At 49.7% G+C, this 27,586-nt stretch overlaps 1 protein-coding gene across 1 annotated transcript in view; it reads right to left on the bottom strand.

Moving 5' to 3' along the window:
- The window catches only part of GALNT17 (polypeptide N-acetylgalactosaminyltransferase 17), a 204,963-nt gene that overhangs the window by 15,242 nt on the left and 162,135 nt on the right, over positions 1 to 27,586 (bottom strand). The gene's annotated exons all lie outside the window — the stretch shown is intronic.

Below are 27,586 nucleotides of genomic sequence, written 5' to 3'. Positions count from 1 at the left end.
TACACTTTTCATTGCAGAGCATCTCAGTACATGACAACCAATCAATACTTTTATTATTACCTCTAGCCTATCATAACTACTAACATTACCATATTCATGTCACTATTTTCCAGTCACAAAAAGCTAGTATGTTACAGTTTAAGCTACAAGTTGTTTTTCAGTTTCCTTGCAGTGGAAAAGTTGAGATTTTTCTTTCTACTTGCAACATGGCATTTTTGTTTGCCTGTGACATCTTTTTGCTTGATAAAAAACATCTTTTGTTTGAGGTGGGTTTATTCTTTGCTCAGAGTCATAAAAGCCCCTTCCAACTCACTTTACCCTTTGGCTTCTTAGCTCTCCAGTAAGACTGGCTCAGCAATTCTTATTTTTCTATATCAAAACTTGCTATCATTTCTATTCCTTCTTCAGATTATACATCCAAAGATCTTTCTGTTATACACTCATATCTGTGAGACCTTCCTGTCGTCATGGCCAGGTGTGGCCTCTGCCCAACACTGAGACACACAGGGAGCATTTGTGGGGTTGGAGCTGCAGGATCTTTATGTTCCTTGCAACCCAAACCCCTCTTGGATTAATCTGTGCCCAAAGCTTTAGAGGGATCAGGTCTCTTCCTCACGTGGTGAAGGAGCCAGTGCTGCATTTCCTCCCAAATAAAAAGCATTAGTGACTGGAATAATTCAAACAATTCCAAGTTCCCCTCTTGCAGAAGGGATGAGTCAGTGAAACATATGGCAGGGACAGATTTCTCCCACTTGAAAACATTTGTTCATTATTGTTCTTTCATGTGCTGCTTCAAATTCCCTTAAATCACAGTTTACAAGTTAATAAAATCTTGTAAGATCCTCTTTTGATCTCACACACAGGGGATTTGCAGGAAGACTTGCCATACCTGGCTTTTTCCCTGCCTGTTTGTCATCAGCAAGAAGTTATTTACCTTCCAGACAGGGCTCCAGGCCCTGGGCAATCCTTCCAAGCCCCCATTCCAAGCAGGCCTTAAGCAGGCTGCTCTGCATTCCCACTTTGCACAGTTATTGTTATCCCAGCGTTTCAGCCTCACCACCTTTCCTCCCACCTGTGGGCTCTGATTTTCATGGACCCTGCTCGATTCCCTGTTCCAGCAGCACCAGGAGTGCCCAGCCTGAAGCAGTGCCTGGTGTCACCTCCCAGGGCTGGCTTTGGGCCCTCCAGTGTGGGGCACATGCCCAGGGACAGCAGAGAGGGACAGGACACCTTCCCTCAGGTCACCTTCACCATCCCTCAGGTCACCATCCCTCAGGACACCTTCCCTCAGGACTCCTCACACTGCTCCCACCTGGATTGCTGCACAACAGGAGCCCCCATCACAAACCCTGAGCAGAAAAATCCCACTGTACTCCTGCTCTGTCATCTGACCTTCCAGAACACTTCAAAGACAATTTCCTGCTCCCAGAGGGGATTCAGAGCTGGTTTCCCAGAGAGGGACCTGCCTGTTCCTGCCTGTCCCTGCCTGTCTCTGCCTGTCCCTGCCCATCCCTGCCTGTCTATGCCTGTCCCTGTCTGTCCCTGCCTGTCCCTGCCCATCCCTGCCCATCCCTGCCTGTCTATGCCTGTCCCTGTCTGTCCCTGCCTGTCCCTGCCCATCCCTGCCTGTCTCTGCCTGTCCCTGTCTGTCTGTGCCTGTCTCTGCCTGTCCCTGCCCATCCCTGCCTGTCTGTGCCTGTCCCTGCCTGTCCCTGCCCATCCCTGCCCATCCCTGCCTGTCTGTGCCTGTCCCTGCCTGTCCCTGTCTGTCCCTGCCCATCCCTGCCCGTCTCTGCCTGTCCCTGCCCATCCCTGCCTGTCCCTGCCTGTCTCTGCCCGTCCCTGCCTGTCTGTGCCTGTCCCTGCCCATCCCTGCCTGTCCCTGCCCATCCCTGCCTGTCCCTGTCTGTCCCTGTCTGTCTCTGCCTGTCCCTGCTCGTCCCTGTCTGTCCCTGCCTGTCCCTGCCCGTCCCTGTCTGTCTCTGCCTGTCCCTGTCTGTCTCTGCCTGTCCGTTCCCACCCCATCCAAGCCAACAAGGTCCCCTCAAGGTTTGCAACAGGCAAAGCAAATCAGAGCTGAACTAGACACCCCCAAAGAAAAACAAATATGTTTTTACAGGAATATTCCTAAGGTACGATATGTGTTTCTTGCCTGCTCAATTCTTTAATTTCTCAGTATCTTGGTGAAATAGAGGAATGAGATCTGCTCTTAGGTGCTCCCAAGGCTGGGCTCAGAGAGCACAATGAGTAAATCTTCCAGTCCAGAGTGATCCCCAACATCTGTTTTTTTGGGGGGATTTGTTAGGTTTTGTCCTGATTTTGAAATTACTAAAACATGATTTTCCAGCAGCCTGCCCTGAGTCACACCACTGCACTGTTACCCTTCTGTGCTTCAGTTAAATAATTAATGGCAGCTTCCTTAAATTTTGGGAATGTCTGTACAAACCACCTGGAAATCCCCACACTGGAATGACCTGGCTGAGGCAGAGAGCTGGGCACTGCCTGGGTGCACATCCACAGCCTGGTGCAGAGAGATCAATACAAACTTAATTCAGGAATTACCCAAGGAAACTCCATACATCTACCTCTTAAACAGAGCCTGAAGTGTCATTATAATTTTTTAAAACTCCTGTTTTCATAAGGTATTTATAAAGATTTCTTCTGGAACAACAGGAGCAAAGAGAGCCATGACCCAGGAGTGGCCAAGTCCCACCGGAAACTCTGTCCCAGGAAGGAGTTGCATGTTTCCACATGGCCCTACAAGGAATTTCTGCCCCTCCTGCACCCAAAATGCAGGTGAAGAGGTGCACAGGGAACTGCAACCCCAGTGAATCCCCCCAGCTGTGGAGCTGTGCCAGCCCCACAGGCTCCGATTGAGGCCTCAGCCCTGGCATGGCTCAAGGACACAGAATTCCTTCTCCTCCTCCTGGTGCCCACAGGACACAGCCAGGGGAGCCCAGCGGATCCCAACCCTCCCAGCACGAGGGCAGGCACCTGCCCTGATGTCCCAGCCCTGACTTCACCCCATGGCACCCAGCCTGGAGGGCAGCAGGGTCCTTGGGGACCTTTTGTGTCCCAACTGAGCAGCCACTGATCCCAGCAAAGCCCAGGGCACACAGGGCACCTTCCTGCTAAGGAATCCTATTGGATTTTTTTTGGAATGACAGAATCTCAAAATGGTTTGGGTTGGAAGGGACCTTAAACACCATCCAGTGCCACCCCTGCCATGGCAGGGACACCTCCCACTGTCCCAGGCTGCTCCAGCCCCAGTGTCCAACCTGACCCTGGGCACTGCCAGGGATCCAGGGGCAGCCACAGCTGCTCTGGGCACCCTGTGCCAGGGCCTGCCACCCTCACAGGAACAATTCCTGCCCAATATCCCACCTAACCCTTCCCTCTGGCAGTGGGGAGCCATTCCCTGTGTCCTGTCCCTCCATCCCGTGGAAATTGTCCCTCTCACACACAGCCATGCTCAGAGGCTCAGGGTACTGTAACTCAGTGGGTTAAATATGATGAGCATGTCTCCAGTTTTCCCTGTCTTCTGATATTCCCATTCCCACACAACAATTAAATTGCCACTCATTTACCCATGAAGTGATACAGAACTAAAAATAGACCCACTCCCCTCAGAAAATGAGGGTGAGTCAATAACATCTCCATCAATCCACATACAGGAGGAATCAAACCCATGGGAAATGCTGGGGTTTATAAATAACCAGTTAACACCAAACTCTAGTGAAGGAATCCCAGAAAAGCAAATAGAAAACAAATCCATCACCCGGATATCTTTGATGTGTTTTGCAGAAAGCTGCTGGGGAATACACTTGTAATTATTTTCAAGGAAAATGTGAGTGTCCTAAGGATGGAGCATGGCAAAGCAATAACTTGTCTTGGGGAGGGAAATGTCCAAGCACAGCTGACACTGCACTGCTAAACCTGCTTTGCAGGAACTTTGGCACATGAGAGAAGGAGGCTCAGGGAGACCTTCTGTCTTAGGTTACAACACAGGATGTGACCAGCAGTGTGTATTCTATCACCAGCTGTTAAACCAGCTGGGGCAGTGTTCTTTATCTTTTCCACAGCCCATCCTCCCTCCAGGAGATATCTCCTGTTAATGGCCATTGAGTCCCAGTGCATGGCTGATAAAATTCCATCATCCCATTGGGAGATGCTCCAGCCAGGGGGAGGAGCCAAACATTTCCTACCAACAAGAACATCAGAGCAGCCTTTTCCACTGGATCCCAGAGGAAAACCAGACCCTTCTATATCACCACTGGACCTTCAGAGGAAAACTGCACCTGCTCTAATTGAACCACATCTGTCACTGCAGGAGGATGCAGCCACCATGGAATGGGACTGCTGCCAACACCCTGCCTGATGGGTGTCAGGTTGGATTGTGATTCTGTCAGTGTTTGGGTTTGTTCTTTGTAGTACTGTATTTCCATTTTAATTTTCCTAGTAAAGAACTGCTATTCCTATTCCCATATCTTTGCCTGAGAGCCCCTTAATTTCAAAATTATAGTAATTTGGAGGGAGGGGGTTTACATTTTCCATTTCAAAGAGAGGCTCCTGCCTTTCTCAGCAGACACCTGTCTTTCAAACCAAGACACCTTCTTATTTTCTACCTGAAAGGAGTTTCCAGAGAGGTGGGGACAGGTCTCTTCTCCCAGCTGACAAGGGACAGGACAAGAAGGAAGGGATTCAGCTTGTGCCAGAGGAGGCTTAGGGTGGACACTGGGAAAAATTCTTCCCTGAAAGGGTTGTCAGTTATTGGAACAGGCTGCCCAGGGTAGTGGTGCATTCACCATCTCTGAAGTCAGTGTCCTTGAAAACGTTCAAAAACCAAGTGGAGGTGGCACTTGGGGACAGGCTTAGTGGTGGCCTTGGCAGTGATGGGCAATGGTTGCACTCAGAGGCCTTCTCCAAATTCTGCTTCCCTGTGGGAGGCAAACTTTGGTTATCACGAGGTCTCCCTGTGACAGGCTGTGCTGTAGTGATGGATGAGCCAGCTCTGGGTCCCAACCACCTTTGGAAGCACAGCCAAAGTGCTGTGGGTGTGTGAGAGTGTTTGTGACACTGGTGGCACCTCAGAGGCTGCCCAGGGTCAGCCCAGGCTGGGCCAGGGCTCAGCAGTGATGCTGTGGGGCAGCAGAGGAGCCCCAGGTGGCTCCCTGGGCACGGGCAGCTCCCAGCAGCAGCTCCTGTGCCAGCACACCCCAGGCCTCACCTGCAAAGGGAAATTGTTTTCCCAGTGCCCTAGCAGGGCTGGGGGTGCTCACCTGGAGAGGAGAAGACTCTGGAGAGACCTTAAAGCTCCTCCCAGTCCCTGAAGGGCTCCAGTAGAGCTGGAGAGGGACAGGGGACAAGGATGGAGGGACTGGACACGGGGAATGGCTTAAAAATGACAGAGGGCAGGGATGGATGGGATCTGGGGAAGGAATTCCTGGCTGTGAGGGTGGGCACAGTGCCACAGGGTGCCCAGAGAACAGAGGGGACAGTGCCCACCCTGGGTCCTGGCTGGAGCATGGTGAGACATCCATGGTGAGCACTGACAGCTCCCATGAAACCCTGCCTTTATCTGTTCTGAGCAAATTTTACCTATTCAGACTGAAATCTATCCTGGACAAGCTCTAGCTCTGCACTTAATGCAAAGAGACAACATCTAATGGTGTCAGGACGTGTCTGCCAGGGAAACTCTGAATCTCTCAATGCATTGTGACAGAAGGAAATGGGGGAAAACCCTTCCCCAACTTTCATTCCATCCACTCCAGGCTTTTCAGCTGGTAACTTCATTTCTAAGGTGATTAGCAGCCCCCTGCCTTAATTAGCCATAGATTTCCCATTTAACAGTTTTGCCTCATCTTTGCTCCCCTCTCTCCTTTGAAAAGTAACTTCCAAAGTTAAGGGGAAAACACAATTACCAGGGCAGCTGAAATAATTCAGAATGAACCAGAACAAAGAGCTAAATAATCAAACTGAGAAACAGCAGGAAAGGCAAAGAAAGAAAAATTTGTCCTGTAAAGTTCTGAGAGACTTGATCCCTCCATATCACTGCTTTTGTCAGAACAAACAACATGCATAGCCACATTCCCAGCATTGCCATGCTTCCTGCTCCCACCTGCCCCATCCCACTCCCCACAGGACACCAGGGTCCCCAAGCCAAGCTCCTGCTGCCAGGAATGGGATGGAGAAGCTGCTCCCTCACACCTCTGTGCTCCCTCTGTTTGCCTGGCACAAGGCTTGTGGAATGCAGCAGTGAGACCCTCCTATCCCAGCCAGCCTGTCCAGCCCCAGTTTTGGGACAGAAACACCTCTCCATCATCAGCTGCTGGCCCTTTATGGGTGACAATCCCATTCCATAACCCTCACACCCAGCAGCCTGGCTGGTATTTGACATTTTGCATGGATATATTTATACAGAGATGGGTGTTGGACCCTAAATCCTCCCCAGAGTGCTCCTGCAGGCTCTGGAGTGCCACTGTCTCCTGTCACCATCCTGGCAGAACTTCAGCAGTGGAATCACAGAAGGGGAGCTGAGAAACCACTCACAGAGGAGAACAAAGGGAGGGAAATCAGCTGCCTTTGGGAACTCTGGAACTCTTGATCTCTGCAGGTGGATGAGCACTCCAGGAAGAGGAAAATCTGGATTTTCAGAGATCACATCAGGCCTGGGGGATTGATCAAAGCAGTGATTGTGCCACCTCTGAGGCTCAGCAAGATCACACCCAGCCCCACATCCAGAGCCAGGGCATGCAAAAGCATTTCCAAGCACAAGGACCAAACCCTCTGGCACGTCCCTGGCAGAGGCAGCAGCCCTGGATGGACCCCCCTGAGCATCCTGCTGAAAATCCCTGCACAGCTCCACCCTGAACTGGGGAATTATCCTGGAGACCTGAGGGAGAGGTGAAGGAGACTCCACATCCTGCAGTGTGAACAGGAAAAGGAATTTCACTGCTGCACCTGTAGACTTCCTCCCTCTGTCCTGAGGCCCCAGAAAACCTTTGTGGGAGGATCAGAAGCAGCCAGATCAGCCCCAGTATCCTTGGACCATCTCCCTAAAATGGGATTTTCCAGTGGACCTGCCCATCCCAGCCCACATCCTTTCCAGCAGAGAATGGAAGTTGGAGGACAGGTTAGAACCTCTTAATTCTTTTTATTCTTTGGCTCTCCTTTTCTCCTGTTTTATCCTCATGGATAAAACTTTTGGACAGGCTCCTGTCTATCTTGTGCCAGACCAATAACAGAAATGTCCAAAATGTACAGTGTCCTAATGTCCAACCTTTCCTAAATTAATTGCTTTTGTAACGGCAACTAAAAATGCCAAAGGAGAGTGGAATGAGAGGCACTCCACACCCCCTAACCTGCAGCAAAAATGGGTAATAACCACTTCCCTCCTTAAGCAACATAAACAGTTTAACATCTGACATACTGAGAGGTGAGAATAAAGCAAGATTCCTGTCCATGCAGAGCAAGGATTCTCCAGCAGAAGCATTCCCACACACTGCAGTGGAGTTTGCTCAGACTGGAGGCCTTTCCAAGGAAAAATTTGTGCTGTGCTTCTCCACAAATGCAACCCAACCTGCTCTAAACAGTGCATCACTGCTGGCTGCAAAAGGGATTGGTCTGACCTTTCCAGCCAGTAAGGTCCATCAGAAGCTTAGTGGGAAGTTGCATTTCAAAGATTCTGATCCCAAAGCACAGCATGGGGAGGATCCTCTGGAATGATGAATGTCCACATCCCCTTGGCTTGGGAAAACTGCTGGAAAACTGCATTTCACTTCCCAGTGCATCAGGAGTGATTCCTGAATTTCTGCAACATGAAACCACAGCACCCACAGCCACTGCAGCTTTGTCATTTTGGTGCTCCCAGAAGTTAATTTTTTTTTTAAAAAAAGAGGAGCAGAATATTTTTAAATGCTATCTTGGAGAGACCTCTCCCAGCTGAACTCCCAGGCTGTGCTGGAGCTGGAGCCCAGCTCTGCCTCCTGAGCCCCCATCTCGCTGAGAGCAATCCCTGCTGAGCACAGAGCTCCAGAGAGGCTGCAACTATCATGGAACAAATCTGGGTCTTCCTAATGAGTTTAGAGCTGAAATTCCTCAGTGCTCTGATGTTATCTGCTCAGCCTTGGCAGCATGACAAGGACCTGATTATGTTGTAATAGCATAATGCAAAGATTATTATAGACTCATAAAAGACAAGTGCCTCAAAAACAGCAACCACAATACCTGGAGGCCCTGCACAAGGAGCTGAACATGCTGGGCTTTGTGCACTCCTAGCACAGAAATTACCTGCAGGATCTGACCCTGATCTGCTTGGAGGTTGCTCTTTTTTATTATTTTATTGCCAATAATGTACCAAAAGCATCTTGATCTCATTTTCCTATTACCATTTCTGTCAGAGCTGTAAAAATAAACCAGCATAAATAGCTCCCCAGGATTTTGATCTATTTTTCATGCACAAAAAGCCTTTGAGGAAATGATCCACAGCCCGTTCTTCAGCCTAACAGGATTCCATGTGGGGAGTGGCAGGAGGAGGGGGAAGGTGCCAGCGAGCATTGGAACCATGAGAGGTGGTTCTGAAACAGAATTATTGATGCAATAATAGAGAGAGGCAGGTGAGGGTTGGAGCAGCTCCTGAGCTGACAGCACCCAGCTCCATGGAGCTGCTGCCAGCCTTTGTGAGTCCAGCACATCCCCACTGCTCTGTGATCTGTAACTGCAGATATTCCCACCACTCCACATGGGGAGGTGCTGGGAGGGAGCCAAGCTCCTCCATGGATGTTCCTGCATGGGTCTGACTGGCTGTGACTGCCCATCCCACTGGAAAACTGCTCAAGAAATTTGTCAAAAGAGCAGCTCCTGAGTCTAGAGCAGGAAAATGCAGAGGGAGGGACAGAGGCAGGGGCTGGGTGTGGGGACTGAGTGATGTGAGCAGGGACACACAGGGACACACATGAGGAATTTTACTCCTTGTCTGTGCTCAAAGCCACATTCATGATGTTTCCTAAGCTTGTGCCACTCCCTGCCATGGCAGGGACACCTCCCACTGTCCCAGGCTGCTCCAGCCCCAATGTCCAGCCTGGCCTTGGGCACTGCCAGGGATCCAGGGGCAGCCACAGCTGCTCTGGGCACCCTGTGCCAGGGCCTGCCACCCTCACAGGAACAATTCCTGCCCAATATCCCATCTGTCCCTGTCCTGTGGCAGTGGGAAACCATTCCCTGTGTCCTGGCACTCCAGGTCCTTGTCCCCAGTCCCTCTCCATCATTCCTGGAGCTCCTTCAGGCCCTGCAAGGCCACACTGAGCTCACCCCAGAGCTTCTCCTCTCCAGCTGAACACTCCCAGCTCTCCCAGCCTTTCCTCCAGCAGAGCTGCTCCATCCCTCTGCTCATCCTGGAGCCTCCTCTGGGCTCCTCCAGCAGCTCCAGGTGCTACCTGTGCTGGGAACCCTGGAGTTGGACATTGTGAATCCCATTGCTGCACTTCAGCTGATCGCGGGTCAGACAGGAGGGGAAGCCCAGAACTGATGTTCAGGACAGTCAGAGGGAGCCAGCACCAAACCTGCTTTTGTGTCTTGCCAAGCCCCAGGGACACTGCAGTGCCACCACCTGTCCCTGCAGTGATGCCCAGGCAGGGCCAGCAGGATTTGGGACCCTTGAGAGAGGTACCAGGATGTGCCCATTCCTGCAGGACAGATCGTGCCAGCGCTGTTCCTGCCACTGCCCAGCTGCAGCATGGAAATGTCCAGCCAAACTCCAAACCAGATGGTTGGAGACCAGGAGCTCTGCCACAGTTTTGCCACTCTCTCCACCATCTGCTTGTTTTCCCTGGCAGAGTTAAAATCCCCTCTCCAGTGGAGCCATCATGTCCTTGGAAATAATGAACACTTGGCAAGCAGAAAAGTTTAGAGTATGGAAGTTTAAAGTCTGAGCAATCTCTGTGGCTCTGAATGTCCCATCAGCAAACTCCCTGATAAGGGCCTGTCACAGAGCTCCCAAAATAGGGTGTAAATTCCAGTAAATTCCAGTAAATCCCAGGAAAAGCCCTGAGCAGAGGCTGTCTTGGGTTGATGACCTCCCAGCTGCTGCTCCTCCCATCCTGGTGGCACCAGCAGCTCCTTCAAGTGTGGCCAGCTCCTGAAACATGTCCCAGCAGGACAGAGCAGCCTCTGAGCTGCAGTTCTGGTGGGGAATTTGAGGGCAGCAGTCAGGGTGATGACAGCTGATCTGTCCTAGGAGCACTCCTAGACCTTGGTGGCCATCTGGACTTTCATCTCCAGAATGGCCAGGGCCTGTGTTCACTGTGAGATGCTGGTTTAACAAAACTCACAGCATTTCCTTGCTGGAGACAAACTTTAGGTGAGTGGCCACTGATTCCTGAGCCCCTGAACTTCTCATAGCAGCCAGAAATGGAACCTTTGCACCAACACAGCCAGGGGACAGCCAAGAGACAGATTTGGAAAGGCTGGAAGCAAGAATGGATCTGATTCAAAATTATTTTTTTCCTCCCGTTCTGCACAGAACTGATCAAAACCGTTTCTATTACTAATGGTATTAACACTCAATCTCATCTGGTTCTAAGCCTCATTTGGATGTTAATTCCAGCAGCACAACTCCCAGTGTCTTTCCCACCATTTCAGCCTCTCTTGTCTCAGCAGAGCAGCAAGAGCTTTGTGCTGACCCCAGAAAGGATCTGGGGAGGGCTGAGGTGGATCCCCAGCACATGCAGCTCTTACATCCCACATGGACTCTGTGTTGGTGGCATGAAAATACAAATGGATCTTGGTCAATTCATCCTCTTCTTGATCTATGGTGAATTTACACGTTTGCATTATTTATCACAATTAAAGAATCACAGACCTCCAAGAGAACACCCCAGGTCCTCTGGCAGAGCAGCCTCATGGCCCCCCTGAGCAAACCCAGCCAAGGCAGGCAGAACACACTCGAAACTGCAGTTTGGGAGGACAAAACCCCTGGGGACAAGAGCAACATTGGTCCCAGCTCCATGAGTAGATCAGAGGTGACAGCAGAGCCACCTCCCTGCACAGCCACAGCCACCTCTGTCACCTCTGCCACCTCCCTGCACAGCCACAGCCACCTCTGTCACCTCTGCCATCCCCATACAGAGCCACAGCCACCTCTGCCATCCCCATAGAGAGCCACAGCCACCTCTGTCACCTCTGTCACTTCTGCTACCCCCTGCATAGCCACAGCCACCTCTGTCACCTGTGTCACCTCCAGCTGGCCCCAGTCCCACTCACATGTCCCCACCTATGGCAGGGAAGGGCTGGCTGAGCTGATCCCAGCAGTGGATCCCAGGTGCTGGGGCTTGGCCAGCTTTGAGCTGGAAGGGGACCCCAGACCTCCCTTCCAGCCTGAATTATCCCAAAATTCCTGTAAAGAGCTGCCTGACACGGATGGGGGGAGTCCCAGTGAGGACACTGCTGGCTCTGGGAGGGAAGGTGTGAAATCCTGTCTTGGTTCCCCCCAGAGCAGCCTGACAGGTCCTTTCTGTGCTGTTTAACTCTGTCCCCTCCTTTTAGAGCCCCTGGCTGAGGCAGGCAGGAGCACAGAGCAGGCACAGCACAGGGATGGCCCCTGCTGCACCCCAGCCTCAGCCCAGCTGGGCCCTGCTCAAGGTACTGGAATAGCAGCAATTTCTCTTTTAGGGACATTTTAAACTTCAGTGCCTATTGCAGTGCTTTCCAGATGTTCTAATCTCCACCTCCACGTCCTGTGAATTATCCCAGCTGAGAATCCCTTCAGGGGATTACTGTGCACCATGTAAGAACTCTTTAATTTCCCTCTTCCCAAACACTGTAAAGTAACTCCTGGACAGTCAGTGCCCACAGGTACCGAGTGAAAACCTGGTCTGGGATGTTTTCCATGTTCCTTAGAGCATGGAGGAGATGGCATCATCCACCCACTGTGTGATGCTGAGATGGATCAGGAGACAAATTTCTTTTGGTCACACAGCACACAAGGACCTGAACTGTGCCTGGGGTCTTGAAGAACAAAGGTTGGTGACAAGCTGGAGGCTTTTAAAGCTCAACCTCTACTTTTACTGATCAAAGACTTCCAATCAAGTTCTACCAGAGGAGCTGAATTGGGAGAGCTGAGCAGCACAGGCACTCTGCCAAGTGTGGAGGGATGAACCTTAAGGAATCCTGACAGGCAATAAAAGCCCTGTTTTCCTGAGCAGTCAGATCCCTGGAGTGAATTAAACTGTGCTGGATATTGGTGCAAACAGCCATTTCTGCACGAGCTGCATGCCGAGGCTTTGGATCAAAGCAAACCAAACCACCTCTGCAGGGGTCATGGCCTCAGCTCATTGATTTATTTACAAAGTTTAGGAGCTGAGATTACTTATTTTGTGTGAAACCTACAGAACAGAGACTGTGGGGAAAGCAGACAGGAAAACTTTCCTGCATTTATCTGACAGGATTCTATTTAGTCCTTGGATACTGGGCATTCTCTCATTCTGTTCTGTCTGAAAGTCTCCCTAAATATCAAATAAATTTTAAGAATTTTAATTCAAAGTCCACAGCTTCATAGTCATTATTTAAGGTCATCCAACATCCATTTGTTTCTATTTCCATAACACAATTTTTAAAAATTACTAATTAATATATCCCCCAACAAATAATAATAAACAAATATCAATAAATTAATTAATAAATATAAATAATAAATAAACCCCCCTCTGCAGAATAACAGTGTCCTTACTCCCTGGAAAGGCCCTGCCAGCCCAGTTAGCAGCACTAAATCTCACCCAGCACTGGGTAATTTCAAAATTACATTTTAATAACAGCAGCCCAGCCCTTATCTGCTCCCTGCTTCCTCTTGTCCTTGATCTCCCAATTAGGGATAAGAGCAGTGGAAGTGATCCAGCCCCACCATGCAGTCAGATTTTACCCAAACTGCTATTAAAGGGCCATAAAAGAGCTCCTGTGGAATTCTTTTTCCCAAGGGAGCCTGTTGATAAAAACAATGAATGTTTCCACTGATTTCTCTGTGTACATCCACAGAGCTCACACGCTCAGAGATTTGATTCTAAGAGAAGGAATCCATTGCCATTCCCTGGAAAAGGGCCTCAACCCCTTCCAGCAAGAAGAGGAAAATTATTATTATCTAATCAGACATTTCCAGGAAGATCATTCTGAGAGCTTGTGCCACATCCTGCCATGCACTCCGTGTCCTGGGGAAAGTCATGTCCTCCAGCCCTTCCCTTCCCTTCCCTTCGCTCCAGGGAGGGCTCAGGGGCAGCCAGGGAAGGAAGTCAGGCTGCTGAGGAGGAGAATTCTCTCCCTTCCTTCAATCAGAGCCAGAGAACAGAGTCCAGGGAAAAACATGATTTCTTACCATGGATTCCTCAGCCAGGGAATCCAAGGCAGGCTGGATGGGGTGTGGAGCACCCTGGGACAGTGGAAGTGTCCCTGCCCATGGCAGGGGTGGAACCAGGTGTTTTTCAGGTCCCTCTCAACCCAAACCCGTCTGAAATTCTGGGATTCTCCCACCTGAGCAGCTCTCTGTGCCTCAGCAGCTCCTGGAGAGCAGCTGAGAGGTGAGAACTGCCTGGGAAGAGGAGGGACAGAGAGAGATTCCAGAAGAATAACAAATGGGGAAAACGGACAAACAGGAGCCCACAGGGTGTGCATGGAGCTGTACAGAACCCCTGGCACAGCACCCCTGGCATAGCATCCCTGGTGCCCCACTCCTGGCACAGCACCCCTGGTACCCCACTCCTGGCACCCCAGCCCTGGCACAGCCCCCAGGGGCTCCTGGGCTATCTGAGCAGGCTCTGCCTCCCCACTGAACTCACCCAAGGAGTCCCCAGCCCATCTGCAGGACCTTGGTGACACCAACACCCAGAGGCAACAAGTGCTGGGTTCTGGAGCAGGACACAAACCTAGCAGGGCACCGCTGCTCCTCCAGGACTCCTGGCATCTCCAGCAAGGGGACCTGGGACAGCCTTCCAGGGCCAGCAGCCTGGATTGATTGTCCCACCCTGTGGGGACACAATGGCTTTGCCAGCAGGTCTGATGTCCTCAGAAAGCAGCGACTCTGAAGCTCTTTGTGATGTCACCCACCTACCTCACTGAGTTCCTGGTGCAAACCTGTTCAGAGATTTTTTCAAGGCCAGTGGTGGGGACATTCCTGCCTGGACTAATATTTTGCAAGTCACCTTGGGGATGGGCAAGGCTGGCTGGGGCTCTCTGATGGGCTTTTGACAAGATCAAGGTCCAGAAGGGCCTCCTGCCCTGGGGTGCTCTGCACACCCCCAGCCTATTCCAACTATTCCACCTCTGCCCCAGGAGAAAGGCTGTGGGAAAAGGCACTGGGAAAAGGAGAATAACAGGGCCAAACTGTGCCCTGTTATTTTGGTCTGAGAGGCTGGAAAAGGTGGGAACTCCTGATGTCCCTGTCCCCAGTTTAATTCATTCTGCCATGTTTGTCATCTCTACATCTTGTATATCTTGTGTATTGGACATCCCTTCCTACATAAATGGCTTGGAATTCTCCAGTGAATAATGAAATGAAAAATGAAGCATCAGGTCCTGCCAAACAGGAGGATGGTGGTCACCCATCCCCTTCCAAATTTTGCCTCACCTCAGGCAGAATTTCATCTTGCCCTGAGCCCCCCTCAAGCTTTGCTCCTGTCTCTCCCAAGCACTCCCAGTCACTCACACGTCTGGAGGTGACTTTCATTAAATTGAGATTAAAAACACTTTCTCCACAGAAAAAATCATAAAATGGAAAATGTCTTATTCCAGCTTTTTCCTCCAAATCTGAGCCTTGCCATTCAAGGGCACCCAGCGTTAATAACTTCCCTGCTGGAGCAGCTCCTTCTATTTGATTCCTGTCAAACAACAGAGGCTCCAAAACCCAGAGGGTGGCACAGGACACAGATTTACAGCCATGTGTGCTCAGACCCAGGGATGGGCTGGGCTGGGTCAGGGCAGGTTTGGGTTGGATTTTAGGGAAAGGTTCTTCCCCCAGAGGTGCTGGCACTGCCCAGGCTCCCCAGGGAATGGGCACAGCCCCGAGGCTGCCAGAGCTCCAGGAGCTGCCAGGGATGCCCAGGGTGGGATTGTTGGGCTGTCTGGGCTGGATCCATCATCCCTGGGGTCCCTTCCCACTCAGGAGATCGCAGGATCCAGACTTGATCTGTGAGACCCCACTGCACCCTGAAAACAAAGGACATGAACTGAAACAGCACTCTGGGGGCCTGGCCCTGTACCTCAGATACCCTGCAGAGCTGGCCTGGGATGCTGTTTCATGTAGAACAGACGAGATATTAGAGGCTCTTTATCCCAGGGTTGATATTCTGTTTTATTCTTAGGCTTCCACGTGGTCACAGCGGGAGATGAGGATAAAGAGGAAGTTCCAACCCCGGGCACAGGTTTTTAAGGGTCAGGAAAGGGGAGGGGTCAGCCTTGGCTTCAGGCCAATCCCATCGCAGGGGTCAGTCCATTGGTCTTGCAGGGGTTACAGGGTTAAAGGGACATACCATTCCCAAAACAGTAGGGTATTGGGTTACAACAATGAACATCCCTGGTCTAGTCCCACACTTTTCCCTGCCAGGGACTTGCTGTGATTTCAGTCTGTCTGAAAAACAGAGATGAGTCAAAAGCATCTAAAAACTTTATCTTTGAAAATCTGGAATGTGGTGATTCCAGTGAAATTCTGCCAAAAACGAAATGGAACATTTCAGTAGAATGGATGGAGCCTCATTTAGAGCTCATCAGAATGGAGAGTTTGCATTTCTGAGTTTGCATGAAGTTCAAAACTCTCAATAATTGATAATAAAAGTGAAATGGAACAAAATTTCACATTTAGTGCAACCAAACATCCTCATCAACTCTATATTTCTGAACTTCAGTTTTGGAAACTTTTCAGGGTTTTTTTCTGAAATGCATTTGCAAACCCAAATAGAAATGATGAGTGTTGGAAAGCAGAATGTAGGAAGTGAGCAAGGGAGAAGAAAAGGGACAATGAGCAGTGCTGGGTCCTCAGGTCACACCAGAATTATGACTAATTCCTTGCTCATTTGTTTAGATTTCAACACTAATTGTTATTAGTCTCCAATTCATCAGCATCCCTGGACTTGGCACATGTGTAAAATAACAAATATAGAAATTTCCTGTGAACACACAAAACCAGAAGAGAGGGAAACAAAGCAGAAAATCAGAAAATCCCACTTTGATTGCTCCCAGATTTATGCCTAAATTTTTCTGCTGGAGAAAGTGCTCATTGCTGCAGCCTGGGGGATGATTTTGGTGCATCCTATTGCTCCTGCAAAGTCACACAGGAAAAGAACTTCTCTAACACTGCTCACATTTTGCAAGTCATGCCAGCATGTTAAAGCTATTTTATTTATTTGATTTTATTTTCCCTGTGAGTCACAAGGCAGCCTTAAAGTCACTGCAGGACTTAAAGCAATGAAAAGCCTTCAACCAAATTCCCTTTCAAATGAGACCTGGGCCACGTTCTGGCTCCACTTCAAATTACACTTGGAAAGTGTGAGCCAAGTCCCTGAAGGCAAATGGAAACATTTCCATGCACTCCAAAGGCCCTGGGCACGATCCCAGCCCCTGGACCCTGCAGTGCCAGTGCCATCAGCAGCCCCACCAGGGCTGGTACTCCTGGCACAGACCCCTGGCAAAACTTTTTGTTTCATTAAAAAGCTGCATTCAAGTGCAAAAGGAGCTGCTCCTCCAAGGCTCCAGAGCTGCAAACCCCTCTCAGCTTTTCACTGGTTCAACTGGAAGCTGTTCATTGACCTGCCCTGCAAAGCAGCTCTGCCAAGCACAGGTATCCACATCCTGCTGGAGCAGGGATAAATCCCACCTGGAACTCACATCTTCCTCACAGCTCACACAGGGAGAGGATGGGGCTCTCCTGCTCCTCCCTGGAATTCTGGGGTGTTCCAAGCCTTCTGTCTGAGGGTACAGACTCCTTCCACCACCCAATGGCTCCCCTGCATTTTCACTGGAGGGTTTCTTGCTGAAAGCACCAGGACAGAGCAGCTGAATTTCTGATCCAGCCCAGCTCAGAGCCCACAGAGCTGCTGGAAAAGAAAGGCTCAGGTGTGGTGTCCCCAGAGCTGCCCCAGCCCAGGGGAGCAGAGCACAGGTACAACACACAGAGCTCCTGTATCAGTGTTCAGAGATAATGGGGCTTTGTGTGTGCTCAGTAGGCATTTAATAACTCACCTTGTTCTCATTTGCTCAGTGCTGTCTGTCATGGTTTGGGTGCTTTTAAACATTTTCAGAGCTATTTAGAATTACTCATCCTTCTGCAGCATGAAATGAGAATGTGAGCTCCAACTGCTGGGACAGAGCTTGTCACTGATGGGTTTCATCTCCTCTAATTACTGCTGAGACAGATGTCTCCAGCACAGAGATGTGACTCAGCTTCCCAGGGACCCACACACCCTGTGCTCTAGAAAAAAAACAGCAGGAAAAACTTCTCCTTGTGTTTTGAACTGCCAGAGGGCAGGGTTAGGTGGGATACTGGGAGAAATCCTTCCCTGTGAGGGTGGCAGGCCTGGCACAGGGTGCCCAGAGCAGCTGTGGCTGCCCCTGGATCCCTGGCAGTGCCCAAGGCCAGGTTGGACACTGGGGCTGGAGCAGCCTGGGGCAGGGGGAGGTGTCCCTGCCATGGCAGGGGTGGCACTGGATGGGCTTTGAGATCCCTTCCAACCCAAAGGAATGCAGGATTCCATGAGGGTATTTGGGGCTGATCTTCTGCCTAAGCCCCAGCCTTGCCCTGCGCTTTGTGCTGGCCAGGAGTCCAAGCCCAGCCTGGAGAGAGACAGTGGGGCTGGCACAGAGGTCCCAGCTGCAATCCCATGGACAAGGCTCAGCCCAGCCAACCCACCAGGCACCAGACACTCAATTTCCATGAAAGTACAATCTGGAAATTCCTTTTCATCCTCTCCAGTCGCAGCTAAGGCACCAGAGCAGAACAGAGGCACAGGCACTGCTCTCCTGGAGCTTGTCCAGTCTGCCAGCGCAGTGATTTACTGAGAGCACAGCCACACCAGCAATGAACCCCCATGGTGGCAGTCAGCCTCACACCAGCTGATTTAACTTCTCCCCAGCTCCACACATGCAGGACAGAGCCAGGATTCCACTCCACCTGCCTTAAAACCAGACTTTGCTGGGTCCCACACGTGCTGTGCAAAGCACAGCAATCCTTGGTGCTGCCAATGGCATCGTGTGATGGTGGCACAGGGACTTGGGCTTAGTCCCAGGCCTGTGAAATCCCTTAAAATGAACTAATAGCAGCTGTTAAACAAATGTGGGATTCAAAGGCAGGCATTAATTTCTGCATTGTCAGAGGTCACAGCCCACACCATCTGCAATCCACAATTAAGGGGTGTTCAACTCCCTCCAAAAGGCAGCAACAATTATTCAGGACAATGGAACTGTAGTTGCTGTTTTTCTCAGAAGTGTTTTGCTTTGCCCAAACCTCATTGTTGTATTTCATTTTCACACTGGTAGTGTTTCCCTTTTCCGCATTTTCTAAATGAAAACCAAGCCTCAGAGTTTTCACACCCCAAAAGAGGAAAAGTAAGCTGAAAACCATTATTTTTCTCATTTTCCCTTCCTGCTTTGGAGAGAAACTTTAACAGCCAGAGGGCACAGATGGATGCGATATTGGGAAGGAATTGTTCCCTGTGAGGGTGCCCAGAGAGCTGTGGCTGCCCCTGGATCCTTGGCAGTGTCCCAGGCCAGGCTGGACAGGGTTTGGAGCAGCCTGGGACAGTGGGAGGTGTCCCTGCCATGGCAGGGGTGGCACTGGGTGGGCTCTGAGATCCTTCCAACCCAAACCTGTCTCTCCACTTGTATCCCTCCCACCCCCACAGACAGCCCAGCTGTGGGGCCAGACAGAGATTTCCAGAGAGGTGAGATGAACACCACAGAGCTCATCCACACATGGGATTGTTTAGGAAGGACTTAGGTTTGGTCCCCCACTCCTGGATGGCTGGAGACACTCCTGGGAGTGCCTGGTGGAAACAGCATTTTTCAGGCCTAAGGCAATGCCTATCAATATCAACACAGAATTCCTACAAACCTCACTAGACACTGAATAAGGGCTAAAATATTCAGACACCAGCAAGAAGCTTAAGCTGTAGTTAAGTTCTTATTAAGTAGAATAAACAGATCAACCTAAAAAGAAATAGCAAAATGAAAAGCTTTTGTCTTGGCTGTCTGGACACATGCAGAGAGTGAGTGAGGATGTGAGACCTGTGCTAGGAGGCAGGTGGGAGCAGGAGAGTCAAACTCCTCCAAAGCAGGGATTTGTTGGAACAGGTTTTAAGCCAGGCTCGTGTGGTTTGCCTTGGCTGTGCTCAGGGATGGCCCCTGGTCCCTGGTGCTGTCCCTGCTGTGGAGCAGAGGGATGGGCACAGCTGGAGCTGGGCCCAGTGGAGCACCCAGCTCCCTCCTGCACTAATTAGGTTAATTAGGACTAAACAGCTAATTTCTACCAACTCTGTTTCAACAGATGCCACGGGGAACTGAGCTGTCAGTGCAGGCCCAGGGCTGTCCTACCCCTGCTGGGGGCTGCAGGAACAACCCCAGACTGGCCAGACACTGTCACAAGGACAGTCACAGAGACGATCACAGGGACAGTCACAGGGATAATCACAATGACAGTCACAGGGACAGTCACAGTGACAATCACAGGGACAGTCACAGGGACAATCATAGGGACAGTCACAGGGACAAGACACTGTCACAGCCACTGCTGCCCAAACAATTACAGCTTTCTGAGCTCATCTACACCATAACATCAAATCAAATCTGTAAAACAGCAGGAAACCTTTAGGGAAAGAAGGAAGAAAACATCTTTGAAAACTCAAACGGTGACTCACTCGAGGAGTGCAAGGACTGGTGAGAACTGGGACGCTGAGAGGATTTAAGAACCAGAATAATGAGTCCCAAATCTCAGAGGTTGTGCTGTGAATCCATGATTCACATGACTGGTGGGGCTTCCTCAGGCAGCAGCACCCTCTGACACCCCTGAGAAGGGCAGGTCCAGGGACCACTGGGCACTTGCTGAGACTCTCCATGACAAGAACATCAAAATGAAGGAGGAATCAAAAATCCAGAGCTGGGCAGATCAAATCTGGCAGTCTCTGATCAGCCTCATGTGATCTCACTCTGACTCTTAATTCTGTTAGCTTCAACCCACGGTAAAAAGACACATTGCAAGGAAAGGCACATTCTTACAGGGCTCTGCTCTGCCATCTGCAAATCATTATTCCTCCTTCATAAAAATAACTAAGTGCAAAGGGCTATAAGAGGAGGAAGAAATTCCTCAGCTCCTTCCAACAAGAATTTTTACCAGCAGCCAAAAAGGAGGAGAAAAGACTTGGGTGCAGCATGTGCACTTCCAAAGCTGAGGGAAAAGGAGAGCAAAAAAGTCCATGCATGAGTACAGCACTCATGGAGTGGAGTGGATCAGATACTGGGAAGGAATTGTTCCTGTGAGGGTTGGGAGGGTGGCACAGGGTGCCCAGAGCAGCTGTGGCTGCCCCTGGATCCCTGGCAGTGCCCAAGGCCAGGCTGGACAGGCCTGGGAGCAGCTGGGACAGTGGGAGGTGTCCCTGCCCAAACAAGGTGGATTTTAAGATCCCTTCCAATCCAAACCATTCTGGGATTCTGGGGTGCTGCTGACACAGCTCCATCCACAGCAGAGGGAGAGCCAGCAAGAGCCAACTCAAGGGGTGTCTGCCCCCCACCCCTGCTCAGGCTGGCAGGACCATTCGTGTCTTTGGCTTCATCCTGTCCTGGAAATGAGGGGGAGCAGCCTGGCCCAAAGAAAGCAGCTGTTCAGCTGCTATCTCATGATCTTTTAGATGAATATTTTTTCCTTTCCAATGTGAGTCATGAGAGTGGAACAAGTGAGATTGTAAAATTTAAAAAGTTATCAGCTCTCCATCACTGGAAACATAAAACCCCTTTTCTCTCCAGTGACAATTAACAAGGAGCAACAGCAGATAAACTGGAGCTGGCTGCTTCCATCCTCACCTAATCTTCAAATAACTTAAACTCCCCCAGAACTGCTGCTCCTTATCTTCAGCACAGTCCCTGCAGATGAGGCTGTCTCCACAAGAAGGATTAGGATGTACAGGTAAAAAGCAGATAAAGAGATGGGGGAAATGCTTGGCAGGCTAAAAAAATGGGCCAAAATCTACAGAGCTATTGGAGAGAAGCAGCACAGGAGGGGAGATGAGAGGGAACAGAGGAACTCCTGGATTATGAAGGTGCCATGCACAGCCTGAGTTCCTGGGAGTGCTGTGGGAATATGGAATTAGCAGCTACAGCAGAGGGGGGTTTGGAGGGTAAATCCAGCTCCATGTAAATGCTCATTTGGCCTGGGGTTCCCCAGGAGCAGCCTGGCCAGAGGAAGGAGTGTTGGGGCCCTGGCCCTTCTCCAGCTGTCCAGCCCCAGCCAGCAGCACCCCATGCTCTCCCTGCTCTTCCTCCAGCTCAGACTGACCCACAGGAGGTTTTGTTGTTGCCCTCCAGGTCTTCCACCAGATCCAAGTCCAGGTAGGCTTTGGCTTTCCCAATCCCACCTTCACACACCTGGATGGTGTCTGGATTCTCCCTGAGGGATCTGACTCTGCTTTCACATTTGGAATGCTTTTTTTTTATATGTCAGAGCTCTTTCTTCCCCCACACAGACTCCTGACACCTCTCCCTGACTTCCTGCATGTCCCAGTGAGCCACAGGAAGATGATCCTGGAAAATCGACCCATCCACCTGGACCTTGCTTCAGTTTGTGTTCTTTATTTCAAAGAAAGGTCAATATAAAGTAACTCAGAGCATGTCCCAGTCCTTTTGGAACTCCTTCCTGAGCTGAGAAGTCCCAGCAAGCTCTAACAAAGCTGCACTTAGATATCACACTGCTAAACTACTACAGATGAGACATCACAGAGAGATGATTTGGGCTTTGTTTTTCTTGAGCAAAAAAGTGCTGGAAGCAATTTTACCTCTCTTTTATCCAAACCTGAAACATATTATTGAGCTCTCTAGATTCCATTAAGGCATCAAAGCTGTGTTCCACACCATGGTTCTTTCAAAAAAACAATCCAAACTCCAAAGTCTGCTTTCAGCTTGAACTGTCAAAATATTTTCCAGATGCAGCGCAGGTACACACTGAGAGCTGTCAGTCATCCCCAATGTCTTCCCTGGAAAGGACAATTTTACCTTCCTGCTTGCTAAGTTTTTAATTCATTTTGTGGGCACACTTCATCCTGAGTTTCTGTGAAAGGTAAGTAAACAAGCTGTGATTTACAGAAGACGCCCACGGACCCATGTGAGAGACACCACAGCAGACACATCACTGCTGCTCCCAGAGACAGCCAGGAGAGCAGCAAACACTCCAGCAGGGCTGGGGGCTCTCTTCAGGGGCCAGGACTGCCTTAAAATCTTTGCTGGTAACCCATGGAGCCAAAAAAAGTCTGCTTTAATTAGATTTAGTGATCACCAAGAGCCTCTTGTGTTTGCACCGGTTGCTGTGTTTTCCTTTGCCAGTGTCAGTCTCTGCTCTGATCTCTCCTTTCTGCTTCCAGCTTTCCCCTCCTCCTGGCTGCCCCCACATGGGGCTCTCCTTCCCTGCCACTGCACCCCAAACAGCCCCAGATGAACAGACCAAAGCAATCAGAAAGGTGTTTGATAAACCAGTCCAGCTCTTGTGAACTGCTGGCAATTCCACACCCTCCAGGAGCTTCTTCTGCCTTTCAGATGACTCTGAGTCAGATTGAGACCACTTCTGACCAATTCCATCCCTTTGACAGCTTTTATATGAAAAAAACAGGGCATTGTGACATCTTATCCCCCTCAAGATCCACCTGAAGCCAGCAAGCTGAGCCCAACTTAGTGACAAAATTTCAGGATTACTAAAGCTGTGTAAGAGAGGAGTTGTTCCCACTAGGCTGGCAGCAGATTCATGGAATCAGAGAATCTTTGAGTGCTTTGGGATGGAAGGGACCCCACAGCTCATCCAGTGCCATGGGCAGGGACACCTCCCAGTAGGGATGGAAAGGTGGATGATGGACATCAGGAACTCAGGCCAGAAGGGGCTGTGTCACCCTGAAGAGAAGCATTTCCTCTCTGCTTCAGTGAAAAATGGTATTTTCTCAGGATGGTGGTGCTGGGTACCCATTCCCACTCTGCTGGCTCCAGCACATTCCTGGATCTGCTCCGGCTCCGAGAGCACAACGGGGTCACAATGGGATCAAAATGGGATCAAAATGGGATCACAACAGGATCACACCAGGATCACAATGGGGTCACAACAGGATCACAATGGGATCACACTGGGATCACGCCAGGATCACAATGGAATTACAACAGGATCAAAATGGGATCACACTGGGATCACACCAGGATCACAGTGGAATCACAGCAGGATCATGAAGGGATCACTATGGGATCACTGTGGGATCAGATCAGGATCACAAGAGGATCACTATGGGATCATGAAGGGATCACAACAGCATCACAACAGGATCACAGTGGGTTCACACCAGGATCACAGTGGGATCACAGTGGGATCACACTGGGTTCACATCAGGATCACAATGGGATCATGAAGGGATCACATCAGGCTCACTGTGGGATCACACCAGGATCACAGTGGGATCACAATGGGTTCACAACAAGATCACAATGGGATCACAAAGGGATCACAACAGAATCACAGTGGGATCATGAAGGGATCACACCAGGATCACACCAGGATCACCCTGGGTTCACACCAGGATCACAGTGGGATCACAACGCTTGGCTGCCCCAACCCAAACACTGCATTGTGCTCTCCAAACAAAGGCCCTGTAGCCAATCCCCTGATGCCTCTTGTACGAACTGAGCTGCTTAATTAGCTGGGATGAGTCAGTGCATAATTACCAGGCAGCCCACAAAGCAGCCCGTGCTGTGCCTGGCTCAGCACAGGCTCCAGCCACACCAGCCCCCTGCACAATCACACCAGCCAAATCTCCAGGGCTTGATCTTCGAGAGATTGACTTTTTCTAACCTTGTTTCTTGCCCGCTGAGGCTTCCCAGCTACTTGAACAGCAACTCAAGCCTATTTTGTCATATTTAAAACTTTTCTTGTTCAAAAGTGTAGTACTTTGTGATGTGGTTCAGTGGTTCAGGTTGGACTTAAACATTGGAGGTATTTTCCAACCTTAATGATTCTGTGATTTCCTTTAATATCAGTTTGATAACAGCATGAATATTTACCAGTAAATGCAAACAGGTGCTGTGATGGCTTTTGGTGCAGCACTGGCTACTGAGTCCTTCAAATAACCCTCATTTTCAACAAAGCTCAAGGCTCAGACCCATAAAAACACACCCAAGGTCCTTATGAATGATAAGCTGTTCCTTTATCTCTTAAACTCACAAATCAGGATATTCTGAGATTCCATGACCATCCATCCAGGGTAACATTGATTTTTATTCTTGGAATTAGTGGCAATTCACTGGGAGCTGGATTTGCAGAGCATTGTGGCCAAATATATTCTCTGCTGCACATAAAGGCACCAAAAAAGGCTCCTTATTCCCATTTTAAAGATGGGAAATCAAGTATAAAATAGTTGTTCAGAATTCCAGAAGGAACCTGGAACAGCCAGGCCACAACTCCAGTGCTGGTTTGTGCAAAGGACTGACCTTTCCAGTGCCCAGGAAATAGGTGAAATATTACATCTGCTGCAGAGAATAAGTAAGGATGGGAGGAATTCAGGGGGGAAAAAAAGGAGAAAATCTTGCTCTTTGCTTATTTATAGCCCCAGTCTGTGCTGCTGAAGACTCTGTGCCTGCTCACACCCAGGAGACTGCACAGAATCATGGCCAGATGGGCAAATTCCCTACAAAAGGCTCAGAAGGGACGTGGAAATGGATCTTTTTTCCCAATCAGGAAGCTCATACTGACAAGATTCACTTTGCAGAAAAGTAATTTTGCAGCTTTGAGCCCTGCTTTGCAGCAAAGATGGTGAAATTCATGAAATCCCTGGAATGAATGCAAGCCTGGACCTGGCCGGGATGTTAAACCCGAATCTCATCAGGCAGGAGAAAAGGCTGGGGTTCAATTCATCCTCTGAATTTATCACAGCTGTGAACAGGAGGGAACCAGGGAAACAATACATTATGCTGCTTCAGCTTTTCTGGTTTCAGGCTCCCAAATTTCAACATTTTCAGCTGGTGTAAGGCTTGGTCTATGGAATCTTCATCCTCAAAGAAATTCATGGTATTTAAATCAGTTGTTAATGCTGCCACGATTTCTCTCTCCCAAAAACAAAGCAGCCCTGACTTTTACAAGGGAGTTAATACATATAATAATATCTGTGATGATATTTATACCCAATGTATAAGCACTGATGTATGATCCTGCTGGTGCAGGGCTGCCCAACCCCTCCTGTGTGATACCATCAGGCTCTGCTCGCCAGCATCCCAATGGTCCCCTGCACGCAGCAATTCAATTAAGGCACTGAAAGGCAGCTTCTCCTAGCACTGTGCCCAGACAGGCACAGCAATTCCTGCCACAATTAACCAGGCTGAGAAAACAAAATGAAATCTGAGAGCAGCCCTCATTCTCTATTGACTAAAATTCATACTCTGCTTTCAGATAAAGGCCACTGTCAATCTCCCCTGTCGGAGGCACTGGGAGGGAACCAAGGGTAGGAAATGCTGGAGCTGCTTTTCAAACCAGGGGAAGCTTCAAAGTGACAGGAGAGAGGAACAGAAAGGCTGTGGGAAGCAGAGTGATGGGAGGTTACAGAGGCCCTGAGGAAAAACGGGATTATCTCAACAACCTTGAGGACAAATCCCTTCATTGTGACAGGGGACTCCTGGAATTTTTTCCCTTGAATTTAAACCCCTGCTCTTCAGCCATTTAAATCCTCTTTGCTGTCCTGCTTGTCATGCTGTCCTCCAGTCATTCTGACTTCAATACAGACTTGGGAAACACATTCCTGATTTCAGTGGGAGCACTGTGGTGCCTCACTGCTGGGACAAACCCTATCCTGTCCCCTCCTATTTGAGCTGCCTGCACTTAAAATTCATCAATTGTGATATTCAGAGAAAAAGTAAAGCAGAGATAGAGCTTATTTATTGATCATGCTGCTTCACTTATGAGCTATCAGCAGAGCCAAGGCTGTCCATCACAATGTCCTTTTATTGCAGTGGCTTTTTTATAATGTGAAATGTTGATCATAATCACATTTGGAACGTGAAATTTTCATTATAATCACATTTATACTGTGAGATGTTGAGTTAAACATTTCACTCAGATCACAAAACTGATTTTATTTGGTGCCTCCAAGCACCAAATTAAAGTGTGTTAAAGTGTGTTGAGCCCCTTCTCCCTTTTCTCAGTCTTGCTGATACTGAGTGCCCTGGAGAGCCTAGAAGTAAACTCCTCCCCTGGGTTGGGTTCCAAGAATCCACAGTTTCTGCTACCACTGACAAATTCCCACTTTAAATTGTTGAAATTCACAGCATCCCAGAGTGGTCTGGGCTGGAAGGGACCTTAAAGCCCATCCAGTGCCACCCCTGCCATGGGCAAGGACACCTCCCACTGTCCCAGGCTGCTCCAGCCCTGTCCAGCCTGGCCTGGGACACTCCCACATCCTTCTCCAGCTGAACACTGCCAGCTTTCCCAGCCTTTCCTCCAGCAGAGCTGCTCCATCCCTCTGCTCATCCTGGAGCCTCCTCTGGGCTCCTCCAGCAGCTCCAGGTGCTGCCTGTGCTGGGCCAGGGCTGGGGCAGCTCTGCAGGTGGGGTCTCACCTGAGCACAGGGACAGAATCCCAATCCCTCCCCCGCTGCAGACAACAAACACAATTCAGTTTGGAACTAAACTCTGGTGCATCCACAATGTTCCAAGCTCCAGCTTTCAACACATAAAATCCACTGCCACATGTAATTTCATTCAAATTTATGAAACTGCCTGGAAATAGAGATCTTGAAATGGCTGTTCCCAGAAAATCCCAGCTCAGACAGCAGCTTTGCCTCTGCACTGGGGCAGGGTCACTTCCAGCTTCTTGGCAGCCCCACATCTCAGCTATCCCATATTTATGATATGGGGTGTATGGATTTGCACAGCCTCCTGTCTCCTGCCATGCTCCACAGGGATTCCTCCAGGCTCCTTCCATGCCCCAGCACAACAAAGACTAACTCAGCCTTGTCACTTGGCCACTGGGCAGGGCAGGTTTTCCTTGGAAGAGCTGCACCAGTCACAGTGATGTGATGAAACAGCTGGGATATCACCCAGCCAACAGCTTTCCTTTTTGGACAGCCATCCCAGGAGTTTTCTTGGGCAAAAAAGACACCATAAGATGTTGAGGGCACCCTTAGAAAGCAAAGCTGAATGTTGAAGATGACAAAAGCCTGGGCAAGTCCTCAGAGCTTGTAGAAGAGCCACATTTAGAAAAACATGCTGCACACATATGGGACAACACATCCCCTCCCTGTCATCCTGAAAACAGAGCTGATAAAGGATATTGGATACAGATGTGATTTCATCCAACACCACAAACCCTTAGGACGTGTTGGCTGGAGGGAGACAA

Source organism: Catharus ustulatus, chromosome 22 (genome assembly GCF_009819885.2).
Source record: "Catharus ustulatus isolate bCatUst1 chromosome 22, bCatUst1.pri.v2, whole genome shotgun sequence".
Lineage (NCBI taxonomy): Eukaryota > Metazoa > Chordata > Aves > Passeriformes > Turdidae > Catharus > Catharus ustulatus.
Note: the sequence above shows the minus strand (reverse complement) of the source record. Positions and strands in the feature narration are given on the sequence as shown.